Below are 27,200 nucleotides of genomic sequence, written 5' to 3'. Positions count from 1 at the left end.
TGTGCTGAGTTGTGCCTAAGTTTGTGCTACATTGTGCTCGAATATTACAGCTATAATATCAAATATAAGACTAAAAATTGAAAAAAACGATTTTTTGAGTAGCCCCCCACTTTTAATTTTTTTCAATTTTCTCAATTGTGCTAAGTTGTGCTAAGTCGTGCTAGGTTGTGCTAAGATTGTGCCAAAGTATTACTTCATAAAAATAATAAATAAAGAAGTTATGGTAAATAATCGTTTTGGACACCTAATTAACGTTTAAGTTAGTAACAATTATTCAAACAGCACATAATCATATATCTGAATTGTGCTAGCCTAGCACAAGTCAGCACAACTTCCGATTTCTCCAGCACAACGATTTAAAGGGCACTTTACTCTTGTCCGCGGCCCTTCGCGCTTCGAGAAAATATCATTAATTGGGCTTCCCGGTCATCCCAGAAACATGATATTGCATATCTGAGTTGTGCTAGCCTAGCACAATTCAGATATATGATTATGTGCTGTTTGGATAATTGTTACTAACTTAAACGTTCATTAGGTGTCCAAAACAATTATTTACCATAACTTCTTTATTTATTATTTTTATGAAGTAATACTTTGGCACAATCTTAGCACAACCTAGCACAACTTAGCACAATTGAGAAAATTGAAAAAAATTAAAAGTGGGGGGCTACTCAAAAAATCGTTTTTTTTTTCAATTTTTAGTCTTATTTTTGATATTATAGCTGTAATATTCGAGCACAATGTAGCACAAACTTAGCACAACTCAGCACAACTGTTGAAATTATTTAATTTAACAAGTGGGGGGCTAACTTCTAGGAGGCTAATGTTTGTTCGCTCAGCCAGTATTCTTTTTTTATGTGAAAAACATAAAATTTTCGAAAATACGTGGCTTCGAAGTTGATTCGACACAGCTCGAAATGCTCTATAAGAAAATACGAAGGTCTTTCTATCTGAAGTTATTAGTTTCGAAGATATTTCGATTTGAACGGTATTAGCGTTACGGCTTGGCCACAGTGAAATGAAAATGTCTCCCGAGCGCGTCATTCGGCTCTCATATTCCTCATGGTCGTCATTATTTGTTCGATCATGGTCGCCGACTCGGCGACGACGTTCTTCGCCTCCTTTTCGTGAAGCTATTCAACGCCGGAACATCTTTCGCTCATTTCCTTGGTCGCGCCAGCGTTTCACAAAAGGTCCAAGCCTATTCCCCGAGAGAGCGTGGAACATTGTAATTTTCCCTCGTTCGTGCTGGTCATACGTCTCTGCTCTAAGCAGCCGAATAAAGCACTACGCGCCGTAAAACGATGTCGGAATCCGACGGTGCACGCAGTAAACGGTCTTTGGTGTTTCTTTCTCTTGTCGCGAGACAGTTGTTTGCCTAGATTTTTTGTTGCGGACGGGAACTGTTGGCTGCACTGCACGCGTACCGCCCACTCTCTTTTACCACTGACAATATTGGGCCCGCTGAGAACTAACTTTACAACTAGAACTACCGGATGAGTAAAAATGACTTGCTCCTGATTTGTTTTTTTTTTAGAAATATTACAATTTACAAAAATGTTTCTCCGAAAAATTTTCTATTGAAGGACATACTTGAACAAAACAATTTTGTCATTATTACAAGGCAATGTATGCTACAGGTACTGGGTAAAGATGGATCTATTTGGTAGCCCTAAACTTTCTACTGTAAATCTAGAGTGAGAAATGTATAGGTAAAAATTTCTAGAGAAAAAAGGCTTGGATAGTCCTAGGTTCTTCCCCTCCAGTGCCGGCCGACCCATAGCATATTGAAGCCCGGTTAATTAGCGGTCTAATTTCATACTCGACACAGTGAGCAACGTATAGAAAATTTACCAGGAACATCGAAGTCCTTCGGCCCCCTCGACGTTAACCGGAATCCGAAACGAATTTCGCTGGGGCCACCCGGAAGTCGTCGTCGGGGTAATTGCTTACCAGGAGTTTCTAACTTTTCAATTATGCACAGCATCGGGCCTTGAACGCTTACGTGTTGGACACGCGTCGAATGTCCTAGACCCGTATGCATCGAGGCTGAACTTAATTAATCCTAGCCGGAATAATGATTCGCGTTAATGGACGTCAAACTCATTCCGATCGTTGCCCATCCACTTTCCCAGAGGCGGCTATTGCGAATTACTGGGGCAGCCAGAGACGTACCCGTGTTTTATGGCTAAACATGGACACGTCTATTTTATCAAGGTCCGATCCTCTGATAACGATTAAACAATGCCCTCGCAGACATCGTTATTACAGGCTTATTAATCATGAAACTTGTGTGTAGGCCAGACCGTGAACACAAAAGATAGAATCCCTAGGATCGAGCGTGTTTGACTTTGCTGGAAAATTTTAGGTTTACGCCACGAATTCTAGACATTCCCGTTGTCGCAATTATTTTCGAGAAAAGCAGTTTCTAGAAAGAATTTTATTCGTGGTTATCTCAAACAACGAACATCTCGCTAAATGTTGATAAAACGTAATCTACAAATTGTTACAGCTTTTCCTGTTACGATGATTGTCTTTGAGAAAAAAGTGAGTTTACGCTGTTCAATAAAGCAGCTTCTAGAAAAGAATTTTGTTGTGGCGGAGGATCGGGCGTTCCACCCGGTCGGAGTCCCTAGGGAAGCGTTCCGGTGGTTTGAGGTTATGTCGATCGTTCGGACGATGAAAATTGTCCGTTCCGAGAAAGCCTTTACGTTTCCGTTGTACAGGGCGAGAGGGGGCATCGAGTCGGTTCAGCGGAACGTGTCATCGAATTAATAAAGATGATCATGCTAATCGTTAGAACGCGGAGTCTGAAGGATGCGACCGAGTGTATCGTTTCAGCGGCCGTTGCAGCCGGTGCGGTGCCGCGCAATTAAACGAAAGGGGTTCAACGAACCCGGTTTGCTGAATCCGCAGAGCGGTTCGTTCGTTTTCGCGTCGTTTTTCACCTCGGCTGTGATTCTAAGCCGCGGCCGCAACTAAATTATCACCGATACGATCGTTCCAGGCTCCTGCGACTTATTTTCAGCGTTGTCTATAGCCTCGAATTCAGCCACTAGAGACACCCCTCTGCCCCCTGCTGAAAGAAAGACCCTGCAACTAGGGATTGCAATCCCGCGTCATTAGTCCAGTCAACGAAAAGTCGTAGAGGGAAATGGAAGGAACACAATTTTTAATTTTGGGACTTTGTTTGGACTAGTTAGGAGCAGGGCTTGAAAACAGTTATGATATCGGTTTCGGTCCTTGAAACAGTTATGAAGGACCGATATTCTGAATAACTGTTATGAAGGCCCGAAATGTTGGTTGATATCGGTTTCGATTACGGTCCTTCGTACATGGATATCGGTCCTAGCATAACGGTCTAGGACCGTTATTTTTTTCGATCCTATATCGGTCCTCATATCGGTTCTAAGTTCTAAGTTTCAAGTTATAGCAATCAGGGCTTGAAACGGGTCCGAAAATAACTACCAACATTAAAAACGGTTATATTTTGGTCATAATTCAAAGTTGTTTTATTATAACAATAAATGTATACATTATTGACTATTTTTGACGTGAAACTTCATTTGGCAGGGTGTAGGCCTAATTCGCGTCACGGAATTCGCGATACGAAAATGCGTAACGGAAGTGGTGGGGATGGTTAGCCGAGCTAGTCTTAAATAGAAAATGGCTGTATCTCGAGAACGGTGCGTCCTACCGCAAAAATAACGAAATTTTCGAAAGGCTCAACCCCGAAGCATATAGGGTACGCCCAACCACATGACGTACGTAGTCTTTTGAATTTAAAAAAAAAAACCACGTGCGGCAAAAGTGAAACTTCTTGCAGTCTAGTAATGTTTAGAAGTAAATTAAGATTGGAAATGGTAAATAATCCTAATGAAGCGCGACAATAAGATCAGGAGAACTTCGAAAGTTGCTGAGCTTCTCTCTAGGCTCTAGGTTTTCGCTTGCAGAGTGGTGAGTCTTGTGTCCAAGAGGATGTGTTTTGTTTTACCAGAGATCATTCTGATTGGTATCCCCGCAAAAACGTCACCGATGACGTCGAGTCAACAGTCGCGTCGGCAATCGACAATAAGGTGCCGGTCTCTTTGCCACCGATTACAAAGCATCGGCCGACCCTTAGAAGTCGCTGTGCCTAAAAGCATCGGCCGAGCAACAAAGTATTAGAACCGATATGAAGACCGATATAGGACCGAAAAAATATCGGTCTTAGACCGTTATGCTAGGACCGATATCCATGTACGAAGGACCGTAATCGAAACCGATATCAACCAAAATTTCGGGCCTTCATAACAGTTATTCAGAATATCGGTCCTTCATAACTGTTTCGATCAAGCCCGAAACGAAACAGTTTCAAACAGTTATTTCCGGGCCCGTTTCAAGCCCTGGTTAGGAGGTAAACATACTAAAAGTCCCCACTCCTAGGTGGTGAGCGGGGTGCAGGGGGCACGTAGAAGATCCCTTTTCCGGTTTTCCGCTTATATCTCGGAAACTATGCGTCCTAGCGATAAGACCATTCCATACAAAATTAAAGCTGACAAAATGTGCCACAGGATTGATTCGATTCAGTTTTTCGCTATCTCGCATAGTTTCCGAGATATAAGCGGAAAACCGAAAAAGGGATCTTCTACGTGCCCCCTGCACCCCGCTCACCTCCTAGGAGTGGGGACTTTTAGTATGTTTACCTCCTAACTAGTCCAAACAAAGTCCCAAAGTTGAAAATTGTGTTCCTTCCATTTCCCTCTACGACTTTTCGTTGACTGGACTAATGACGCGGGATTGCAATCCCTACCTGCAACCTAGAAACAGTACTCTCACCTAGGACACCTTCGGTTATTCTGTTCCTTCCTTTTGAACCTTGGCGAGTATGTACTTTCAGAATGAAAACCTGGATGATAGAAAACGGGCACCGTGTATTTCTTTTTTATCAATTTATTTCACGCTGAACGCCGCGCATATTTTCAAGTATTCTTTGCTAGGGGTAGTGTGCGCATCTGCCCGAGTTAGTACTCCAAACCTCACAACAGGGAACACATTTGTTATCAGCTAGTCTAAACGCTGGACTCATACGTTATCTCTCCTGTAAATCCAAGGAAAGTCGAAAGCAATCGGTGATACGTGGCACGTCCATACGCCCCAGAACATCTGCCAAAGATGGCGAGAGGAGCCTGGCACGCGGATTAGCCACGGTTCCTTTCGGGCTCGCGCTGCGCCACTGTCCTCCTAATGACTCGGATGTAATGTCCCTTGGGGAAGAACGAGTTCAGTTGAAAGAGTGTCAAGCTCGGTGAAAAGGGGTCCCCTCAAACGAGACTCTTCAGGGTGGCGAAACGTATGGGGAACCGTGGAACATTAACTGTCGCCGGGCTTTTCCAAAGAACGTACACAGGGTTGTGGGTGTTATCCGTCTCTGCCCGTTGAAACAGATGTTCCCATCATACGGGCTTTTAAGATCTTCAAAACTGAAAAGCAATCTTCTGCCCTTTTAGAAGCGCTGAGAAGTTTGCTGGGAACTTTTTCGGGGAAAAAGAATCAGTTAGGTAGATTACGACTTTACGAGTCGAAACAGACCCAGGCTCCGGATAGATTGATTTGTTTGATCGGTGATAGTTATTTAAATGTCCATAATCTGGAAAAAGTTTGGACTTGAAATGTGTTATCGTTATACATGCAGAAAATACTTAATCTATCTGTTTCCTTGTTAATCTATTATATTGTGTCGGAAACGATTCTAGTGTAAATAAACCTAGGTTATTGTTATCTGAGACGATATTAAAATCTGATTGTATTCGGTTATCAGTTGAATAGAATCGTCGGGAAGGCAAATTGAAATGATATCAGTTAATCTATCTCATAATAGGGATCATGAGATAATCTTGTGTTTGGATATCTCTTGAAATACCAGGAAGAAGGTTCACGTTTGTTTTGCTTATACTTTCGTCCAAATATTGGTATACAGCATAAATCTTCCTTTCAATCTATCCTAATGTACTTATCCTCTGCGACAGATTAACTTTCTCTTTCCTCAATCTACTGGGTTATTATTTGTGCAATGCAATTATAGATTTTTGGTTAGAATCTGTTTTAATCTATTCTGCGCTTGTAGAAATGATAGATTTCAAGTACAGTCTTTTAATTCATTTTAAAATAGACGACTGTTTCTCTCCATTTACTGACTACTAACTGATATTACCGAAGTACAATCTTTGCCAGCATAAATCTATCTCTCAATCTATCCTAGAGAAAATAACCTGGAAGAATACTTGCAATGAAACGTCCAGCAGGCCGAAATCAAAGTAATCTCGGCAATTCCATGTCTCCCAGCAGGTCTGATCCAGCGTCCAGGCTATTCCAGTCCACCATAAATATTTAGATCAGGGGAACCCGATTTCCATTCTGCTCGGATCCCATCCGCGATGTCCTGCTGGGTTTAATGTTATGAATTTCGACAATGGGACAGACTGTTCTCGATCAATTTCCCCGGTAAACCTTCATTTGCTCGGGTCCCTTTCCCGGGGGCCTATCCTATTTTCACTTTACACGAAGCCCTGTGTGTCCCGTGGTTTGAACTCACTCACTCTCTCTCTCTCTCTCTTTCTCTCCGGTTGGGAGAATCTATAATTGCTAGCATGGGTGCTAACAGCGTGTCTGCGCGTTGAACGATAGGAGCTGGTCGGTCATCGATCATTGCGGACGTTTCATAAATTCCCGGAAAGTTTTGCCAGTCGAGAAAGGAGAACCGGGCCAGCTCCTCCATTAGGCATGCCCGGTTGAATTCAGTCCGGTTGTAAGTCTGATTAAATGATGCGGCGGAACTACTGCTTCAGCCCGGAGAAGCCAGGCCCCGAAGAAACTCGCGGCGGTTAGAGCACACTCGGATCCTTAGATCGTATGTGTTTTATGAAAGTGATTTTATGTTAAGGATGTTCTGGAGGTACAATGGGAGACAAAAGTACAAGAAATTCGAAATCCATCAATATACTGACAATGAAAGCTCTATCCACGAGTATATTTTGCATTAAACTTTTGCGAATACTGTACCCTCTGTAGCTATATTCAGTGGTCTACGCTTGTCGCGTTTCCATGCTAGTGAGAGACAACACGATAAATTTGACGTTTTGTAACAGTTTATAATTTTTTTGCTCTGTAACTGTTTAGCGAATCCTAATAAATTTTGAACATAATTAATTACATAATTGTTACTACGTATGAAAAAAAAACTGGAGTTTCTAGTTGCGTTTTATGTATCAAGGTTTAAATAGGGTTTGAAGTGGAATCTTATGAGCTCTCCATAAAAAGACGTGTTAAAATATGCAAACTTTAAGTTGCTATAATTCTTAAACGGTGCAGTGAATCGAACCCAAACTTTGGTAATTGCATTAATTTAGTAAGAATTATATCTTGTCAAATTTTCAAAAATTTTGTTGCGTTTTTATATACCTCCAGAACATCCTTAATTAATTAAGTGTTTTATGAAAGTTTTATACTTAATATACTATTCCTTTTTTTTTTTAATTAAAGTAAGATTTGAGGAAATAAATACGGATTTCATATTATCAACATCTACATTCAAATTTCACTTTTTCCAAATTTAAAAGAATAATAGTGAAGTAAAAATGTACGAGTAATAGAATCAAATATATATTACAGTTACAGTTTTCATAAATATTTATACAGAATGAGATACGGAGAAGACTCCCCTTTCCCCTCTACCATTTTAGCTTCGCGGCACTGCGACTTCTCAGCAAACTATAGCACTCAGTGTGCCCAGATTCCACGTTTTTTTTCGCGCATGCGCGTCAAATCAGTAACGTAGCTATGTTGCGGCCGATGCGATGATGTAGCAGAGCCCTGAGCCACCTACAGTCAGCGGCGATAATAAGTGGACACGCTTAAAAATCGCATAACTTTTTAGAAATTGGTCCAAAGGACTTGAATTTTTTTAAGATGTTAGACCGACTAGTTCGCTAGAGAATAAGTAAACTAAAATTTATTACGATTGCAATTGGTAGGAATTATACAAAATTTTAAAATATAATGTTTTGCCAACTTTTTTATCTGGGCCTGTAACGATAATTTAAAAAATGTGTTTTATAGATTTCGGTAACTTATATGCATACTGAAAATTTCATCGAAATCGGTCAACATTGCAATGAGCTACAAACGTTTAAAGATGATCACGTTAGGGCGAAATGCCCTGGCAAGGCTGAAAATCTACGACTTTCACTCTTAAGCTCTCATCTTTAAACGTATGTAGCTCATTGCAATGTTGACCGATTTCGATGAAATTTTCAGTATGCATATAAGTTACCGAAATCTATAAAACACATTTTTTAAATTATCGTTACAGGCTCAGATAAAAAAGTTGGCAAAACATCATATTTTAAAATTTTGTATAATTCCTACCAATTGCAATCGTAATAAATTTTAGTTTACTTATTCTCTAGCGAACTAGTCGGTCTAACATCTTAAAAAAATTCAAGTCCTTTGGACCAATTTCTAAAAAGTTATGCGATTTTTAAGCGTGTCCACTTAATATTGCCGCTGAAGAAGCCGTGTATTGAATTTGCCAAATAAAATATTTTGTTGTTTATTATTTATCTTGCTTAATTATTTTAGCACTCCTTTCCTCTTCCCCATCCTCTAAATACAATAGAATAAGTCGGAATTATATTATTATCTGAATATATATATATATATTATATTTCAATATTTCATATGTATATACGAATATATATACAAATACACTTGTCATTCATTCGTTTTTCATAATCAGTTCCATTCGGCATGGCGCTCAAGGTGCCACATTTCCTCGCGAAGCGTACTTTACTGAGGCTGAAAAGTCGCGCATGCGCGAAAAAAAACGTGGAATCTGGGCACACTGATAGCACTTTGCTCACATCCGTCATCTGGTAGATGAAGTAATCTTGGAACACGGCATGTTATCTGAAGTCGCATCTATAGGTATTGTATATGGTCTAAGCTAGGATCGATGACACTCGACGGCGCGGCGCTTCGAGAACGCTTCTTCTTCTAGCTCGTGTCATTTCCTGGCGGGATCTTTTCATGAATGATTCCTCCACGGGACAAAAGAACACTAGAAACTGGATCTCGAACGAAACCCCTCGAAAACCTTCTTACCACCATCGTGCGTCTCTCTTTTATATGTATAACAATCAATAGTCGCTTTGATTAGATTTGTATTCTACTTCCGGTTGATGATCGCGATCTTATCGGAATACTCCTCGGCCAGCTGGACAAAGTGTAAACAACTTTGTCTTGCAATTCTGCACCGTCATTGTCGAGGCAATTGTTAATCCTGCGATATCGGTGACGGTAACGACACTGATGATGATTCTGCTTAATGATCCTGATGACGTTGATGGCGTCGATAATGATTACTACTTTGAGATCAGATATACGGTGTTATCGACGTTGATGTTTTTTTTATCACGTTCAATGATGATATCTCGATGATATTTGATCATTTTTGATCACGTTCAATGATGTTTGATCATGTTCAATGATGATCTCGATGATGTTTGATAATCTTTGATCACGTTCAATGATGATCTCGATGATGTCCGATGATCTTCAACGATTGTAACGATGTTTACCGACGATGGTGTCGATAGTGTTGATGGTGATGACTTTGATGACGTTTAACGATGATGATTTCATGAAGTTTGATAACAATGATGATTTTTAATGACTGTAACTACGTTTACTGATAGCGTCGCTGACAGTAATAACTTTGACGAGGTTTAACGACGATGTTGATTTGCGGTGACTATAGTAATCGTTATCTTGCAATTTCAACAACATTTAATAATACCAACGTTGCCGATGCTAATGATTTCGATAATGTTTAATAACGATGCGTAAAGTCTATAATCGTGTTTAATGATAATAACATTGTGACTGGAACAACGATTTCGATGATGATAACGTTTAACGATGCTGACACGTGGACGGAACTTTGACTACGCTGTTAACGACTGCAATTAAAACTGAAACACGATCGGAGTAATCTTGGCGAAGTATCTCCGGCTGCAATTATTGCTTGAAATTTATCGGTAACTTCATCTTGTTGGGGAACTTTTTTAATTAATGCTCGAGATCCGTATCGACAGCCATTAGCGATCCAATTTTCAATTGGAAGATCGCGATTGATACGCCCTCGTATCATCCTAGCGAGATAGTCGCCGAACCTGTACCGTCGGCAGGAAGAAACTACAAGTTATCAAGGTTCAGTCCACGAACGTTCAATTCGGCCGGCGTAATGATTCAGCTAACACGTGTAAATATGATGCAAATTCTATCGTGTTTGGGCTCGTTTTAATCAGGCAAATGTCTCAAATATGATGGTAAATATAATAAATGATAATAAAATTGCTGGCATTTTACCGTAACTCTTGAACCATACGAGATATCGGGATGAAATTTTCACTAAAAAATTATTCCTATCTACGTATAATTATCGTAATAAATACATGTTTCTTGCAATCATTTTTTAATTAATTATTTAAATTTTATTGTCTTAAAATAAAATCTAAAATTGTTTACTTGTCACTTAGTTAGTACTTTTCCAGATAATTGAGATCACCGGTGTCTTTAGTTATAAATTTCGTATTTCTTATCATTAATTCTTCATATTATGAATATTTCAATGAATGGCCCTACACCGACAATAGCCAGAACAGGTTTTCTACGATTGGAAGATTGCGATTGATACACGGGCGTATCATCCCATCGGAATAGTCGGCGAATGTGTGTGCCGTGGGCGGGGAGACTACAAATTATTAAAGTTCAATCAACGAACGTTCAATTCGGCCGCGTAATGATCAAACTAAGCTCGGGCAATTCCAGGATACGTCGTCGACGCAAGTCGCCGTTAACACAGGAAACCATGTAAATTCCATTCGACGCAATTGAATTCGTCAATGAACCGTCACGTTGATTCCACGGAAACAGGGTCGCACTCGAGGGATCATTAACGAGCATGACCTGGAATTATGAAGCTCGCAATCATCATCAACAACCTGCAGAACGGAGCACTCTCTCGCTGGTGTCCTCGTCGATCACGATTTTGGAATCTTGTCCGGTTGGATCACTGCCAGCTCTTCCTTTTAATCTTCCGTCACGTCTTTCGGGCCCGGAATTGACACGGATTCTGCTAGTTCCACGACTGATTAGTCCTTCATCACTTGGCTCGTCGCGTGCTTCTTCTTCCGATGATCTGCCTGGCGTTCAGTCGGCTATTTGGCCCGAAAAAACGGACAAAAGTCGATTTCAAAATTTTCTGTTAGTCGTACAATTTTTGATGTCCGACGTAGTTAAAGGTCTGAAAAATGAGACTTCAGTATGTATTGCTTTCTTTATTTCTATACCCGTGAAGTACTCGACTTCATTTCAAGCAAGAAAATCTATATACATTCTATGATGCCATTTTTATAAGGCAACACGTGCCAGCCATTCTTAAAGCTCGGCAGGTTTATTGTTAAACATTTTTGTTTACTGATATTTCTTCCTCCCATTTGTTTATCGAACTCTTGAAACATTTATGCAGCACAAACATAAGGCAACACATGCCAGCCATTCTTAAAGCTCGGTAGGTTTATTGTTAAACATTTTTGTTGACTGATATTTCTTCCTTCCATTTGTTTATCGAACTCTTGAAACATTTATGGAGCACCGAGCTAAGGATCATCGATTTTTGATACTCGCTACTCGAATGTTATTTATATCAGTTGTGTAACACTATCAATTCTGAGTGCCCCACTATAAATTATCGGAGAGTACCCGAGCTTATCTAATCGATGATTAGCATTTCTGTATATTCCTTCTACGAGGAATTTTATCTGATGTTCGCCTAATATAACAGAGTGTATGAACCGCGTCTGTGAGCCGAGAGAAACGGTATTTAGTCTGTTGTGAGCAGCAGAACTCTAATTCGTAGCAGTATTCTTTCGCTGCGGAAGTTAAGTCGAGCGCGCCAACTTATCAGACAGAGAGGACGGCTGCAAACTAAATTGGAAACTCGTCTGAAATACATACTAAGTTCTGCACAGAATTGCATCAATCGTTCGGTACTCAGGGTACCATGCCAGAGACTGTCCTACTTCCTCCCGTTGAATTCACGCCTAGACCGTTGTTAACAGAAATGGAGTATTCATGATTTATCCTTTCAATCGAAGGCACCCTGCGCTCTCTTGATTTCACTCTTCTCATGTAAATCGACTTTGCTTGGATCTTGCATTCAATTCCCCGTCGTTGTTAAACAAGTTTCACGTTGCGATGAAAAATCGAAGAATTTATAATCCTGAAATCACTCGTGTGTAGCAAACTGAACAATCGAAAAATTCGGGAATTAGTTAAACGAACAAGGTCTCGTTTAAGCGAATGGAAAAATTGTTCTATTTAGGAAGATTTATTGGCTTCACGCGTCTATTGTATATCTTCCTCGAAAAGTGGTTCGTTTACAGCGAGCAAAGATTGTTATCGACAGAAACAGCAATTTGTGACAACAATTAGCGGACATTTGCACGTAGTCAAGGTTCACAATACAATTTTTGCAAGACACACCATTTTCTCCATTGTAACTCGTTTTTATTTCCAAACGATAATTTCAAGGCGATTCGAAATTACTGCCAGTACAGGCTACAACCTCCATCTCGACGACAATCAACACAGTCATTTTTTATAATAGAACTTACATGTACCGAAACATTTGTCAGATCGTCAGAAATCGCAATTGGATCGAATATTCCAATGTTCAAAATCGTTTGTACGAAAAGTTAGTCATCTAGTATTGAAAGAGAAGTTAGAGTCGAATAAACGAACGAATTCTCTGTTGGAGCAAGAAAATGAAGCTCGAACGGATCGGAAAAATGGTGTTTGAGGTTCGGAAGTGCCGGGAGCCTTTTAAAGTGATCAGAGTGCGCGAGAATGATCGTCATCGTCGGCGTCATCGTTCAACCAGCCAGTTTTCCCCTTTGGGGGTCGACCTGGTGTTCGAACCTGCTCTCTTTCTCTCTCTGTTCCTTCCTTTATCGCTCTCTAACTCTCTCCATCTCTTTCTGGCCTCCTCTGACTCTCTCCGACTCTTTCTTTCTCTCTTTATCTCTCTGTGGCCCCCTCTAACTCTCTCTCCCTCTCTGACTCTCCACTTCTCCCCCCACCTCTCTCCGGCCCCCCTCTTTTAAAAGGAGGGTGGCGGCGACCCCTTTCGACGTGGCAGAGGGGCGGTTATCGATTCTAGAGCCCCCCTCCAGCGCGACTTCCGGATAGAACCGCGTCAGGAGAAACGTGCGCGACCTTATCTCTCCTTTTTCTCCCCTCCAGTCCTCGTCTCCTCCATCGCCCTCTTCCTCTTTCCCTTTCTTTCGCCGCTTTCTTCGTTTGCCGACCCTCCATTTTTCCACGTTTTATCGTCCTCGCCGGCTCCAGCCGCTTTCTCGTTTTGTTCAACGCGAAATTGTATCTTGTTCAGCACCCGTTGTCAACCCACTGCGAATCTTTATGCGAATTTCCGCTTTTTTAAACGGTTCCCGCCAGCTGGGAATTTGTTTCGCCGGTTTGGCCGCCCTTCCGTGGTCGAATTATGAGGTTACGTGCCTTTAAACGGTTCGGAAATAGGGGAACCCAACGGTTTTGTTTATTTAACTAATTTACTTGCGATGATCTTTTCGTGAATGTTTCACTCACGCATCCGTGAGATTTCTCCGATTAAAATGAGTCCACACACGATGCAGTTTGGATCACAATTACTTGTTTAATCCACGATACAATCGAACCTCTAGTATCCGAAACTATTACACGTGTAAATATGATGCAAATTGTATCGTGTTTGGTCTCGTTTTAGTCGGATAAATGTCACAAATATGATGGTGAAAGTTTAATTAAAAACTATGTAGAAACAAAACATTTTTTGGGAAAAATTTTCCGTGAAAAATTGCGGTATAAAGCAGGAGATAAGTGTATCAAAAATAGCCACAGAAGGTTCTCTCGCTGTATGCTTTCTTCGTTTTCCCGTTTTATCATTCGGGTACATTTTATTCGTGGCTCCAGCAACTTTTTTGTTTTATCAGTTCTTTATCCTACGGTTCTCTTTCGCCAGGAGAAGTTCTCTAGCGGCAATTAACGAAGATTTAAAAAATTTGATACATCCGGTGAGATCATGAAGAGAAAGTGTGTGCTCAGCCGATATCGAAGCTGCGAGCTTCCCCGATCAAGCAATTTAAATTAGGGGATCCCTGGTCAACATTCCGATTAGAATTCCCACGCGACGGTCCGCCAACGGAAAAGTTCTAAACGAATCCCAAAGTTAAAGGCCCTGGGACTCGACGGTGGGATAAACCAAAGGTGGGGATCTCGGCGTTCCCCGAATCAAAATGAAGACGAGAAGATCCAAGTTTCGAACTTTCTGCAATGCGAAACACCGAAACTCCCACCTGGCCGAAACTAAGTAACGAAACACACGAAACAAGAGAAGCAACGGTAATAATAAGTTTTAATTCGGTGCTGATACCAAGATTACGAAATCGGGGTCGAATCGAACGAGTTCGAGACTAACGAATAACATATGCTCTGACCTGAGGATTCCAAATTTAAATTTGTTTTTCTGAGTTGGATTCTGAAGTGTTCTGGAGTTGCATTTGGGGTTGCATTGTAGAATTTTAATTCAGTGTTTCCAAACCAATTGTAAGACAGAATGTTAAAAAAAAAAGGAAGAAAATTGCAGCAATAGCAAGAAAAGCATTTAAAAATGCCATTGTCTGACCGTCAGTGTTTTCCTCGTACTTTTCCAACACCCTGTATACACACTTCTCTCCTCCCCTACGTGTTTGCCTTCCCTCCCCCGCCCCAGCGCCTCTCAATTCTCACTCAGCACGTTTCTCTCCTGCTCGTTGTGTCCTCCTCGTCTCCCTTTTTATTCCTACCGATCCCTTTGTCCTTCTCTCTCAACACTGTTCACTGTCGCGTCTCTTTCTAATTCCCGCATTTACACGACACTCTATCCTTGTTTCTCTGCTGGTCGCTCTTCAGGTCTCTCCCTTTCTCTTCTCGTCTCTCTCTTTTTGCTTCTAGTCTCCTCACCCTGTCTCTCCCTTTGTCCCACTCGCTTCACCCTGGAAACTGGTCGAATGAGGACGACCAGCCGACGAGAGGAACGGAAATATTGTTTACTGGTCGAGAGGGGCGGGAGGGACTGGCCAACGGAAAACAAACACCGAGAACCGCAGATGTTTTTCTGAAAATTTTTCGACAACAGTATCACTCAAACGTCACTCTCTATCACTCTCCTAATTCATTCACATTAAATAAGAAGTTTTTAATTTTGCGACAGTAAGTTCATACATCCTGTAAATAGTCGATTTCTTTAGCCCCTTAAACCACTCTTCTAATTCGTTCAATCTTTAAATAGAAAACTTTTGGTTTCGTGACAGGCATTATACTGAGGAGGGAAGTTCATTTTGTTGGGGGTGGTATAAATTCATATATCCTGTGTAAATAGTCCATTTCTTTAACCCCTGAAAACCACTGTTCTAATTCGTTCAATTTTTAAATAGAAAACTTTTGGTTTCGTGACAGGCATTATACTGAGGAGGGTAGTTCATTTTGTTGGGGGTGGTATAAATTCATATATCCTGTGTAAATAGTCCATTTCTTTAACCCCTGAAAACCACTGTTCTAAATCGTTCAATTTTTAAATAGAAAACTTTTGGTTTCGTGACAGACGTTATACTGAGGAGGGTGGTTCATTTTGTTGGGGGTGGTATAAATTCATATATCCTGTGTAAATAGTCCATTTCTTTAACCCCTGAAAACCACTGTTCTAATTCGTTCAATTTTTAAATAGAAAACTTTTGGTTTCGTGACAGGCATTATACTGAGGAGGGTAGTTCATTTTGTTGGGGGTGGTATAAATTCATATATCCTGTGTAAATAGTCCATTTCTTTAACCCCTGAAAACCACTGTTCTAATTCGTTCAATTTTTAAATAGAAAACTTTTGGTTTCGTGACAGACGTTATACTGAGGAGGGTAGTTCATTTTGTTGGGGGTGGTAAATTCATATATCCTGCGTAAATAGTCCATTTCTTTCACCCCTTAAACCACTCTTCTAATTCGTTCAGTTTTTAAATAGACTTTATTTTATAGAGGGTAGTTTATGTTCCGAGGATTATTAAATTTATATCTCTGCCTCTACAAAGTCCATTTCTTTAACTCCTCAAGTCACGCAACAGTTTCTCTGAACACGATTCAAGAATTGCAATTTTTATAAATGTTTTAATATTGTTTGTCACGAGGGGTGGTTTCGGCTTTGAGGGCAGCACGTCAGCGTAAACATGTTTTCCAAGTCTATTTTTTAGTGCCGTTGATTGAAAGGGGTTGCTGGGGAGGGGTGCAGTCGGTAGAAAATAAACAGAGGAGTCGCTGAAATTTTTCTGGGTGTTTCGACCACCCTCTAACTCCTTCAAGCCAGTAAAAACATTTTAAATATCAAATTACCTTTCTGGCCTGTACATATGCTATACACATTAGTCCGAAACCCTACAATTATTTTCTGAAGTCGAATTTACGAATAAAAAATTTATATATATATAAAAAGCTTTTTAAAAGCCACGCTTATATTAAAATGCACTAAAAAAGGAGAAAATAATTTTTTTATACATCAGTGACTATAAATAAAAGCGTGGAGCGCTAAACTATATTGACGTAATCTTCGTGGGCGGTCCACGCTTTTTATTCTATTTAGTCACTAATGTCTAGAAAAATTATTTTCTCCTTTTTAGTGCATTTTAATATAAGCGTGGTTTTTAAAAAGTTTTTTTTTCATATATTATTTTATTTTCTACCACCTAGTCTTTTTTAAATGGAACGCAAGATATAGTAATACTGGTACGAAATAGTAAGATACAGAAACGCAAGATATGGAAATACGCGAGATAAAATGAGGGGATGACTCCGAGAGACGACGTCTCTTGATGGAGTCCGAAATTGTCCGAAATCGAAATGAATGAACGGGACACCACACTGACTGAGCTCCTGCGGTGCGAAATGGGTCAGTGGAGTGGGGATGAGTCGGAGTGGGAACACGTAGTGGAGTAGGGAGCACTGGCGCACGGAGTGGGGATCGCTGAACGCGATGACGTATTACCGAGCGTCGCGCGACGAGGTGTGACGGTTAATAGTAAAAATTCTTTTCTCCTCAACGCACAGTTTTTTTTGGAATTTGTTTTTTAATATTGCATTGTCATCCAGTTCTGAGCTATGTTTAAAGTTTCAAGTCTTTAGCTCATCGGGAAGTGGTTTAAAATTCAGTTACAAGATTTGACGCATACAACGACAACTCGGCAAGCTAATATAAGCGTGGTAATAATAATAAAGTAGTTCAACAGCGACTTCTATTTTGACTGACAATGGGGTGAAACGGATAAAGGGAAAAGCGGAAAATCGCGGTACCTTTTTCAAACTCGATGAAAGACAGAATGGCGGTACAGAGGGTGTAATACATCGACACAAAAGAGCATGAATTGTGTGTAGAATGTGGAATCGCAATGCGTGAAAAGGTGCGGGATAAATTTTCGAAGGTCGTAACGGAGTTTCGCATCCCTCTGAATCGAGTTTCGGCTGGAAAATAATTTCCGTCGATTTCCGTTCATTTCGAAAAGTGGATTGAAGAATATTGAAAAATGATTATCTCTTCCGGGTGGGGCGATGAAAATTCGTTCGAGGGGGTGGCTCTATGAAATATCGTGATAAATACAACGCGCTGACGAAGAAGCACACACCGGCACACGCGTGGCGCACAGGTACAAGGTTTTTCAAGCGATAAAAATTGTTTTACAATACTGCGCCGCGTCACGTGCAGCGGCTGGGAAACAAGGGAAGCGAAATGCAAAACACACTCGGCACGAGCGAACGCAAACACAGCAGGTAATCGTTTAAGCCAGTCCACCCCCCCCCCCCACCTCCCCGCAGGTGTTATTTCAATGGACTTGTTTTCAGATTATTATTCATCAACAATGCCGATTCATCAAAAGTTTTATCAACCGATTTATTTACTCCACGCCGATCCTATGGAATCATTAGGAATCAATGGGATTCTGACCGAGATTGTTCGACTATTTCGTGACATTGTTTGCTGTTATTCTACGGTATCGTATTTTTAGAAAAATGGAGGTTGCCGTTGGAGATTGACCCATTCGAGTACCAAGGAAAAATCTGTAAAAAAAAAGTGTATTTTTATATGAATTTTAACTTTGAAAAAGCTAAACGATGAAATAAATTCATTTTCATTGATCTTCATTGATCACTGAACTTCTCTGAACTCTTTAACGAATGCAGAAGTAGATCACGTGGTTTGTGACAGTGATGATCGTTTTCTGTTTCAAAGAATAAATTCAGTGTAAAGTTTGATTTTTATCATGTTCGGGGGGTTTGACTACGCCTTTGATTTTCGATAGTAACATGATAACGGTTGCGCCGGGCAGGGAGGCTGACAAATCGAATATTCAGTATAGTATCATCCAAATGACCCAATTACAAGTTGCGGAGCCCACTGCAAACTCTACGTCCACCGGAAATGGAGTATGCAAGTTAGACCGTTCCACTCGATGCACCTTACGGCTACGTAAACGTTTTACATGAACTGGCTGATAGTCTAAACACAGTTATACTGATTTTCTATGCTGGCAGACTCGCGTAATTATAGTCTCCGCTACAGAAACTCCAGAAATACTCTCTCCACGTCTAAACAGAAATTTATTTATCAAATACTACAATAAGAATTTAACCCTTTGCAACTCGGAGATATTTTAACTCGAAGATTAAACATTTCTTCCGACCTAGAATAATATATCCATTGATTTTCTAATCACCCATGAGTTTTTAAATTTTATGGATTAGTATATGATTGATTAGGTATCTACATATTTAATCATGTAAACAATACTTTCAACAATGGTACAGCAGTTTGTCGTGGCTCCTCACAGTCGCCATTCGAGTGCTAAGGGTTAATACAGGAAACTGATTTCTGTCTTTCTGAATTTTATTAATATATTTGCACAAACTGTACTTCAATAATAATCGCAAGGTCAAGCAAATTGATACTTCGAAAAATTTATTTAACAGTTGCACTCACTTGAATAATTTTATTTCTTTTCGTAACACCGCGAAAGAGTCAGAATTTAATATAACGACGCTGAAGCTAATGGATTATCGGGACGGGAGTTATTATAATATTAATTCTAGAAAGTAGCATACACTGCAAACGAATTTTCCATATTGTTTGAGTTCCCGAAACTCCAGGGCTCCGACTTTAAGAAGAAAACTACTTCAACAAATAATTCAGTGCTCTGGAAAGCTGACTTCAAACTTCGGCTTATCAAAGGTGGAAGTTTGCTAATTAAAGACCGTCTAAAAGTTGGCGTGGGCTACAAAGAATCAATTAACAGAGATTCGTCGTTTCTATGAATTTATTCAAAATAGTATTTTGTTTTAAACACAATGTCGCCTGCTTCTGTTTCTTACTAAAATTAGACATATTTAAGTACTAGTGGGCTGGTGCTTTGATAATTAACCACATAATGTATCTCCTACTCCGATCAAAATAACCTGCGTCAACAGACACAGCATGTTTGATGGCAAGCACTAATTACGCACTTTGAGGCATCTCTGACGCAGATGTTAATGCACGCTTTCATCTCTACAGAACTCCCCAGCATTTCCCTACAGTTGCAAATAGATTATTAATTCGAATCCTTCTTAATCAGGATCTGGAAGTAAATCATCAAATATTGGGTTGGCAAGAAAGTAATTTCTGTATTTTAAGGTGAAATAAAACCGAATTTCTTTATATAAACGATGAACTTTAATCACCAAAGGGGTAAACTTTACTTTACCGGACTCAAAATTAGTACCTTTCTCCGACGAATTATGATGTATTTGGTATGTAATTATTATGTAGATTTGTACCCGGCGCGGATGCAGATCGAAGTTTCGATCCTGTAGGATCGATGGTTCAGGAGTTATGCTTGCTTAAAGTTGAGCAATCTGCAGTGTTTTTGGTTTGTAGTGACGACCGCGAGCCGCTTACCTTGCCACCCCTCCCTCGATCTAATCCTAACCAATTCAGTAAGCGGCGTGCGTCCGTCACTACAAACCAATATGCCGGTGCCCTTACCTGTCAAGAAACTGGAAATATGCTCAACTTTAAGCGACCATAACTCCTCAACTATTGATCTTAGAGGTTCGAAACTTCGATGTGCATCCGCGCCGAGTACAAATCTACTGGATTACATACCAAATATGTACATCATAATTCGTAGGAGAAAGGCACAAAGGGCCTAGCCGATTAAGATGGTCAAAACTGCCCTTAGAGCTTTTTCAATGGCTATTGAACCATTCGAAAGCTGGCCAAGAAAAACCCCTCTGAGTAAAATTTCAGCCCTCTCTAGCTTGCCCGTGAGGGTAGTTACAGGGTAAAATAGATTTTGCGCTTTTCGGCGCATTTTCCGGTCTAAAATGCGTTCTAAAATTCTGAAAAAAATGTGACACATTCCTGATCCTAAGGCGCATTTTTGAGAATTTTTTCAGATTTTTTTGTTTCAAACTGTGGTCGTAAAAAATGAAAAACCTCAAAAAAATCGGAAAAATATTTTTTTCTCAAAAATATGAAAACATGCCATTCTACTGTTTGGCTCCCTGATAAAGTACTATAACAGGCAATGTTGTCAATTTTTTTCACATTTTTTGTTCGGCTGCATCATTGTCAAAAACAATAAAAACCGAATTTTTTCGACGTTTTTGCTGTGAGGAGGAAAGTTACACTGGTTGGCTTTACCGTGGGCGTATATTAAGTAATTTTTAGCGTTATTACACTGAAACAAGCAATTATTTTACCTAAAAAATGTGATTTGAGAGAAAGCAAAATTGTATTCTGTGCGATATATACCTGAATGTTCGCAACGCTTACAACATCGCCGGTTGGCACAGCGGTTAAGGCGTCCTAACAGCAATGACCTTTCTCTCAGATCAAAACTAGTCTATAATATGTCTCTCCCTAAGAGAGATATCGAAGATAAATACTACAAAAACACCAAAATATATTGGTGGCTAAAAAGCGAGTAAATAATAAGACTGATGCAGGCTGCGACAGCTAAAGTTTGTTACTAAATATATATAAATAAGATAATCTAGATCTAGATAGCAACATCTTTAGTATACCATATATAGATATCAAAAAGTACAAGATTGAACGAATGAATGAATGAGTATGTAAATAATAGTGTGCAAGTGGTAGTCAGATAAGTTATCCGCATTGTTCTGTATATATGTATATATCCCGCAACCCAATACATAGAGGTTAAGAAATTAAAATTCCGTCTTTTTCCTGTTATCTTTTTTTTTACGGAAGAATTAGAATGCGCAAAAAAAAGAATCCAGAATTATGGATAATGCTAAAAAATAGTTATAGTTATGTATAAGACCAGCCTTTAAGACATAGAATAAGTTAAAGTGGTTGTGAGCGTTAAATTATATTGACCATTCAACTCGTTTATATATTTTTTTTGTCTCCGATATGTGTTGTAGTATATTCTCTACATGTAACAATGTGCAATCTTGTTTATCATTGTTTCCTGAATAAAGCTTTTTTAAAAAAAAGAAAAAAATAAGGCGTCCGACTACGGAGCGGATACTATGGGGTTCGAATCCTGTCGATAGCAGTTTTTTTCCATACGTCAAATTTCATTTTTTCAATTTCTTATTATGTATGTAGTTTACTCATATGAGTTTAACAATATTTTTTTAATGTTTTAAAAATATTCAGGTAACATTTTTAAGCAAAATACATACAAAAATAGTTTTGGATCATAAAAAGTATTATAAAACTCCAGCATAATGCATGTACCGTCGACGGTCAACTCTGGTCTCAGTGCCTATAAAATCCCGCATTCTCCCCACAATTATAAATGATAAGTCTATTTCTATCAACTCCATACAAATATTTACTTTTATGAGAAATAAATAATTCTGTAATTAACAGGTCACGTAAAAACAGCAGCTAATTGGCTAACAATGACAACTCGGAAGAACAGCTGCTATATATACTTCTTTCTATTTTACCCGTTTCTGCAAATTCCGAAAGGCCTAGAAACTATATTCATGATTTTTAATGTTAAAAATGTTAAACAGGACCGCCATGATGAACATATACAATTAGAGAATCAAGGAAATAATAGATACTCCAAAACTATTTTTGTACGTATTTTACTTAAAAATATTACTTAAATATTTTTAAAACATTAAAAAAATATTGTTAAACTCACATGAATAAACCACATAATAAGAAATTGGAAAAATATAGTTTGATGTACGGAAAATACGCGCAGCTTTTGTTAAGGGAAATAATAACCACCCTCCCAAAAAGCTAAGATTCCTTGCGGGCCAGTTTTCACGACGGTCATTGTATTCTTCGTCGCTGATTATTGCGCGACCAGAATCATAAACTAATATAAACGTGGTAAAAATTAACTACCACTGTACCTCCTATGTACTGTCACATTGTCCTTTCCCGTTCGGTTTGAAGGCCAGGGAAAACGGTCAACTCCAGGTTTCTATAGGCACTGAGACCAGAGTTGACCGTCGACGGTACATGCATTATGCTGGAGTTTTATAATACTTTTTATGATCCAAAACTATTTTTGTATGTATTTTGCTTAAAAATGTTACTTGAATGTTTTTAAAACATTAAAAAAATATTGTTAAACTCATATGAGTAAACTACATACATAATAAGAAATTGAAAAAATGAAGTTTGACGTATGGAAAAAAAACTGCTATCGACAGGATTCGAACCCCAGAGTATCCGCTCCGTAGTCGGACGCCTTATTTTTTTTTTTTTTTAAAAGCTTTATTCAGGAAACAATGATAAACAAGATTGCACATTGTTACATGTAGAGAATATACTACAACACATATCGGAGACAAAAAGAATATATAAACGAGTTGAATGGTCAATATAATTTAACGCTCACAACCACTTTAACTTATTCTATGTCTTAAAGGCTGGTCTTATACATAACTATAACTATTTTTTAGCATTATCCATAATTCTGGATTCTTTTTTTTGCGCATTCTAATTCTTCCGTAAAAAAAAAAGATAACAGGAAAAAGACGGAATTTTAATTTCTTAACCTCTATGTATCGGGTTGCGGGATATATACATATATACAGAACAATGCGGATAACTTATCTGACTACCACTTGCACACTATTATTTACATACTCATTCATTCATTCATTCAATCTTGTACTTTTTGATATCTATATATGGTATACTAAAGATGTTGCTAACTATATCTACATTATCTTATTTATATATATTTAGTAACAAACTTTAGCTGTCGCAGCCTGCATCAGTCTTATTATTTACTCGCTTTTTAGCCACCAATATATTTTGGTGTTTTTGTAGTATTTATCTTCGATATCTCTCTTAGGGAGAGACATATTATAGACTAGTTTTGATCTGAGAGAAAGGTCATTGCTGTTAGGACGCCTTAACCGCTGTGCCAACCGGCGATGTTGTAAGCGTTGCGAACATTCAGGTATATATCGCACAGAATACAATTTTGCTTTCTCTCAAATCACATTTTTTAGGTAAAATAATTGCTTGTTTCAGTGTAATAACGCTAAAAATTACTTAATATACGCCCACGGTAAAGCCAACAAGTGTAACTTTCCTCCTCACAGCAAAAACGTCGAAAAATTCGGTTTTTATTGTTTTTGACAATGATGCAGCCGAACAAAAAATGTGAAAAAAATTGACAACATTGCCTGTTATAGTACTTTATCAGGGAGCCAAACAGTAGAATGGCATGTTTTCATATTTTTGAGAAAAAAATATTTTTCCGATTTTTTTGAGGTTTTTCATTTTTTACGACCACAGTTTGAAACAAAAAAATCTGAAAAAATTCTCAAAAATGCGCCTTAGGATCAGGAATGTGTCACATTTTTTTTCAGAATTTTAGAACGCATTTTAGACTGGAAAATGCGCCGAAAAGCGCAAAATCTATTTTACCCTGTAACTACCCTCACGGGCAAGCTAGAGAGGGCTGAAATTTTACTCAGAGGGGTTTTTCTTGGGCAGCTTTCGAATGGTTCAATAGCCATTGAAAAAGCTCTAAGGGCAGTTTTGACCATCTTAATCGGCTAGGCCAGGGGTCGGCAACCTTTTGAGTCGGAAGAGTCAAAAATTACAATTTACAAAATTTCAAAGTTTTTAGAGAGCCACAACATTTTTTCTTGCCAACAATAAATAGTACTCGCATAAATAAAGTTTTTTGATAAAAAAAACTAATCTATTTATTCATAAGAAAAAATATCTGTTTATTCATATATAAGTAGTGTTTTTCACAACAAATTAGATAATATATATGTATGTATATTGTATTATATATATCTACATACATAACTTTGAGAAGATAATTCGCTTCTAACTCTTTTACTTGAAACAACAAACTATACGTCACAGCCAAAGCACTGGTGAAGACGGCAAAATGTCTCTTGCGTCGAAAGCGAATTAAAAGCTACATAGAAATATCCGACGACGGCGTCATTCGAGAGCTTCCGACGGACTGACGACAGTGACGACTCGTGTCACGGGGGAAGGGTGCGGTGAAAAGCGAGTACAAGTGGCTGAGAGATAGAATCGGTGCCTAATCCTCGTTAATCAGTTCAGAACGATTTTTAAATGTTTTTTTTTATAAAATAAATAATATTTGTGTATGGAACTAAAGAGCCGCAGCTTCACATCCAAAGAGCCGCAGGTTGCCGACCCCTGGGCTAGGCCCTTTAGAGTCCGGTAAAGTAAAGAGCACACAGCCCAATAAAATATTTTCTTATTTATTCTACTTTGCAAAAGATCATCGAACAAAAGGGAAAATATCTCATTCATTAAAGTTCATGGCTAGAATAAAAAACTTGGGCTCTATTTCACCTTAAAATACCGAAATTACTTTCTTGCCAACCCAATAAATAGTTATTCGGTTTGTTGGACTTTTTCATGCATGCTTTATGTTCTTAAGAAAGGAACGCAGCTTTTTCTATTTAAGCAGTGCAATAAAATGGACAATGTCTGCTCCCAATACAAGCCGGAAACTGTTCGGAATTGTAAATCTCTTGACGCAAAGCATATATTTGACATGAATCATATTTGATAGGAAGCATTAAGATGTTAAACGTCCAACAATGTTGTACGAACAATAATCAAGTTGTTCAAATACTTCAACTGAAGATTAAATATCAGATAATGCTGAATTTGTTCAGTAAAGCTAACATTGCTACCGAGTCTGCGTGTAATCAGAAATTAATTCAGAATTGCTTGTACGTAGCTTCGAGAATAAAAAATAATTCGAATGGTCTTTTCATCGTTTTATTTACAAGAACGCTTTACTCGAAACGCGAAGCTGAGGGTCTGTTTGCGAAAAATGCTGCGACTTCTTCCCGTTCCTCCTTTTACCGGTCGAACAACATTCTTTTTTATTTTACTCCCTATCCCGTGGAAATATCACGGGTCAAGGTGTTCCCGGGGAAAAGTAAAGAAATGGGAAGAGTTTCGAGAGGGAACTACATCGACGGAAAAGGTTCTACAACGCGGGGAAAAAAAATAAGGTTGTGTACGCAATAAAATTGCAAGATCTCTAGTGGCTCTTCTCCATTTTGTGTTCTCGCAATTCGCTTGGACGTGCAGTCGCGGAAATATTGGCGACTATTCAATTTGGTATCGCGCACAATCGCGTAAATATTTAAATAAAACGTAATACAGTTTAATTGCGAATCCGTAACCTTGAGAAGGATGAACAATTGTTTCGATGATTTCACGAATTTATTGAAAAATTTTTGTTGTCGAAGTGAACAATATATCATTTTTAACGTGTATAACTAGAAGAAAAACATTTAATTAATTTAATGCTATTGTACTACGTACTCTTAAATCGTGAAGATTATTGTAAAAGGAAATATATAAATACAGTGGGTGTGAAAAGTATTCGTACGCCCTTTAAATAGAATAACGTTTTTATAATTTTACCAAACGACCTGATTTTTTACAATCAATTAGAAGCATTGGTTCACGAAATGATATGCAAAAAAGATTTTCCAAAAATTATAGTTTACAAGGTTACATGCAAAGATAAAACAGACATTTTTTCAAACTTTTTTTATTTGGGCCCTTAATGAAAATTTGAAATATGTTTTGTAGATCTATGTTAGTTATACACATACTGAAAATTTCATCGAAATCGATTGACTATCATTTAATAAAAATAAAATATCATTTTCATTAGTCAAGGTATTGTAGATTTTGGTAAAATGTTACCGGAAAAACAATATTTGTAAATATTAATAAACAAAGTGGACCAAGACAGGATAAAATGATATGGAGTAAAATGAAATAATTGGGATTCAGATCGCCCGCGTCTTGCCAACAGAACACTATCCGAATTAAAAGTTCCCAGAGGGGCAAAGAGGCGAAAGTAAGTCTCGACAGAAGTTCCGAGCAGAGGATAAACTCGCTCTGGAAGAATTTCAGTGCAGCTGTCGTCGGAAATGTCGCGTTAGCCTATGCAGCGAAAAATATTGGGAAAATATTCAAGGCGCGCGAGCCGATGAATGCGAGGACGACGCTTCTGTAAAATTCTATGCATCCCTAAGCGAGAGTCGCCTCCGTCGGCACTGACTTTTCTGGGGATGAACGTTGTGTGCTAAAAGCAACTTCACCATTAATGTAGTAAGAAATTCCCATAATTACACAATAATCCCATAGAACAATTTCTCGAAACTAAATAGATCCTTCTTATCACTGTTATTTCAGTTTAGGTAACCCTGCATCTATAGTAACACCTTTATGTTAGTGAAAGAACCCCGCACTAATCATATTTTAGATCTTTCATATGTTGTAGCTTATGATCTACTGAACAAAAGATGTAATGGGCACAAAGCTCAATAATAGACAGTTATCGAGTTATAACACTGTCCAACAAATTTCAACTTTTTAAAAGTATTTCGATTCCCACTATGCGATTCTTATAGAGTTTTCCGCGCTGATTCCGAATCTGGTTTTAATTTTTTTCCTATACGTCCAGTTTTTGAGAAAATGGAGTTTAAAAAAAAAGACATATTTTTCAACTTTAA

General features: G+C 38.7%; 1 protein-coding gene and 1 long non-coding RNA gene across 6 annotated transcripts in view; both read left to right on the top strand.

Annotated features, from left to right (window-relative positions):
- LOC143217927 (uncharacterized) overlaps nucleotides 1-27,050 on the top strand; it is a 29,976-nt gene extending 2,926 nt beyond the window's left edge. The window contains exon 2 of the long non-coding RNA XR_013010936.1: nucleotides 820-27,050. This is a non-coding gene — a long non-coding RNA (uncharacterized LOC143217927). The remainder of the gene's footprint in view (nucleotides 1-819) is intronic.
- Nucleotides 1-27,200, top strand: part of LOC143217918 (dynamin-like GTPase OPA1, mitochondrial) — a 91,307-nt gene that overhangs the window by 24,991 nt on the left and 39,116 nt on the right. The gene's annotated exons all lie outside the window — the stretch shown is intronic.

Source organism: Lasioglossum baleicum, chromosome 18 (assembly GCF_051020765.1).
Source record: "Lasioglossum baleicum chromosome 18, iyLasBale1, whole genome shotgun sequence".
In the NCBI taxonomy this organism is placed as follows: Eukaryota; Metazoa; Arthropoda; class Insecta; order Hymenoptera; family Halictidae; genus Lasioglossum; species Lasioglossum baleicum.
This window is presented reverse-complemented; position numbering and strand designations above follow the sequence as displayed.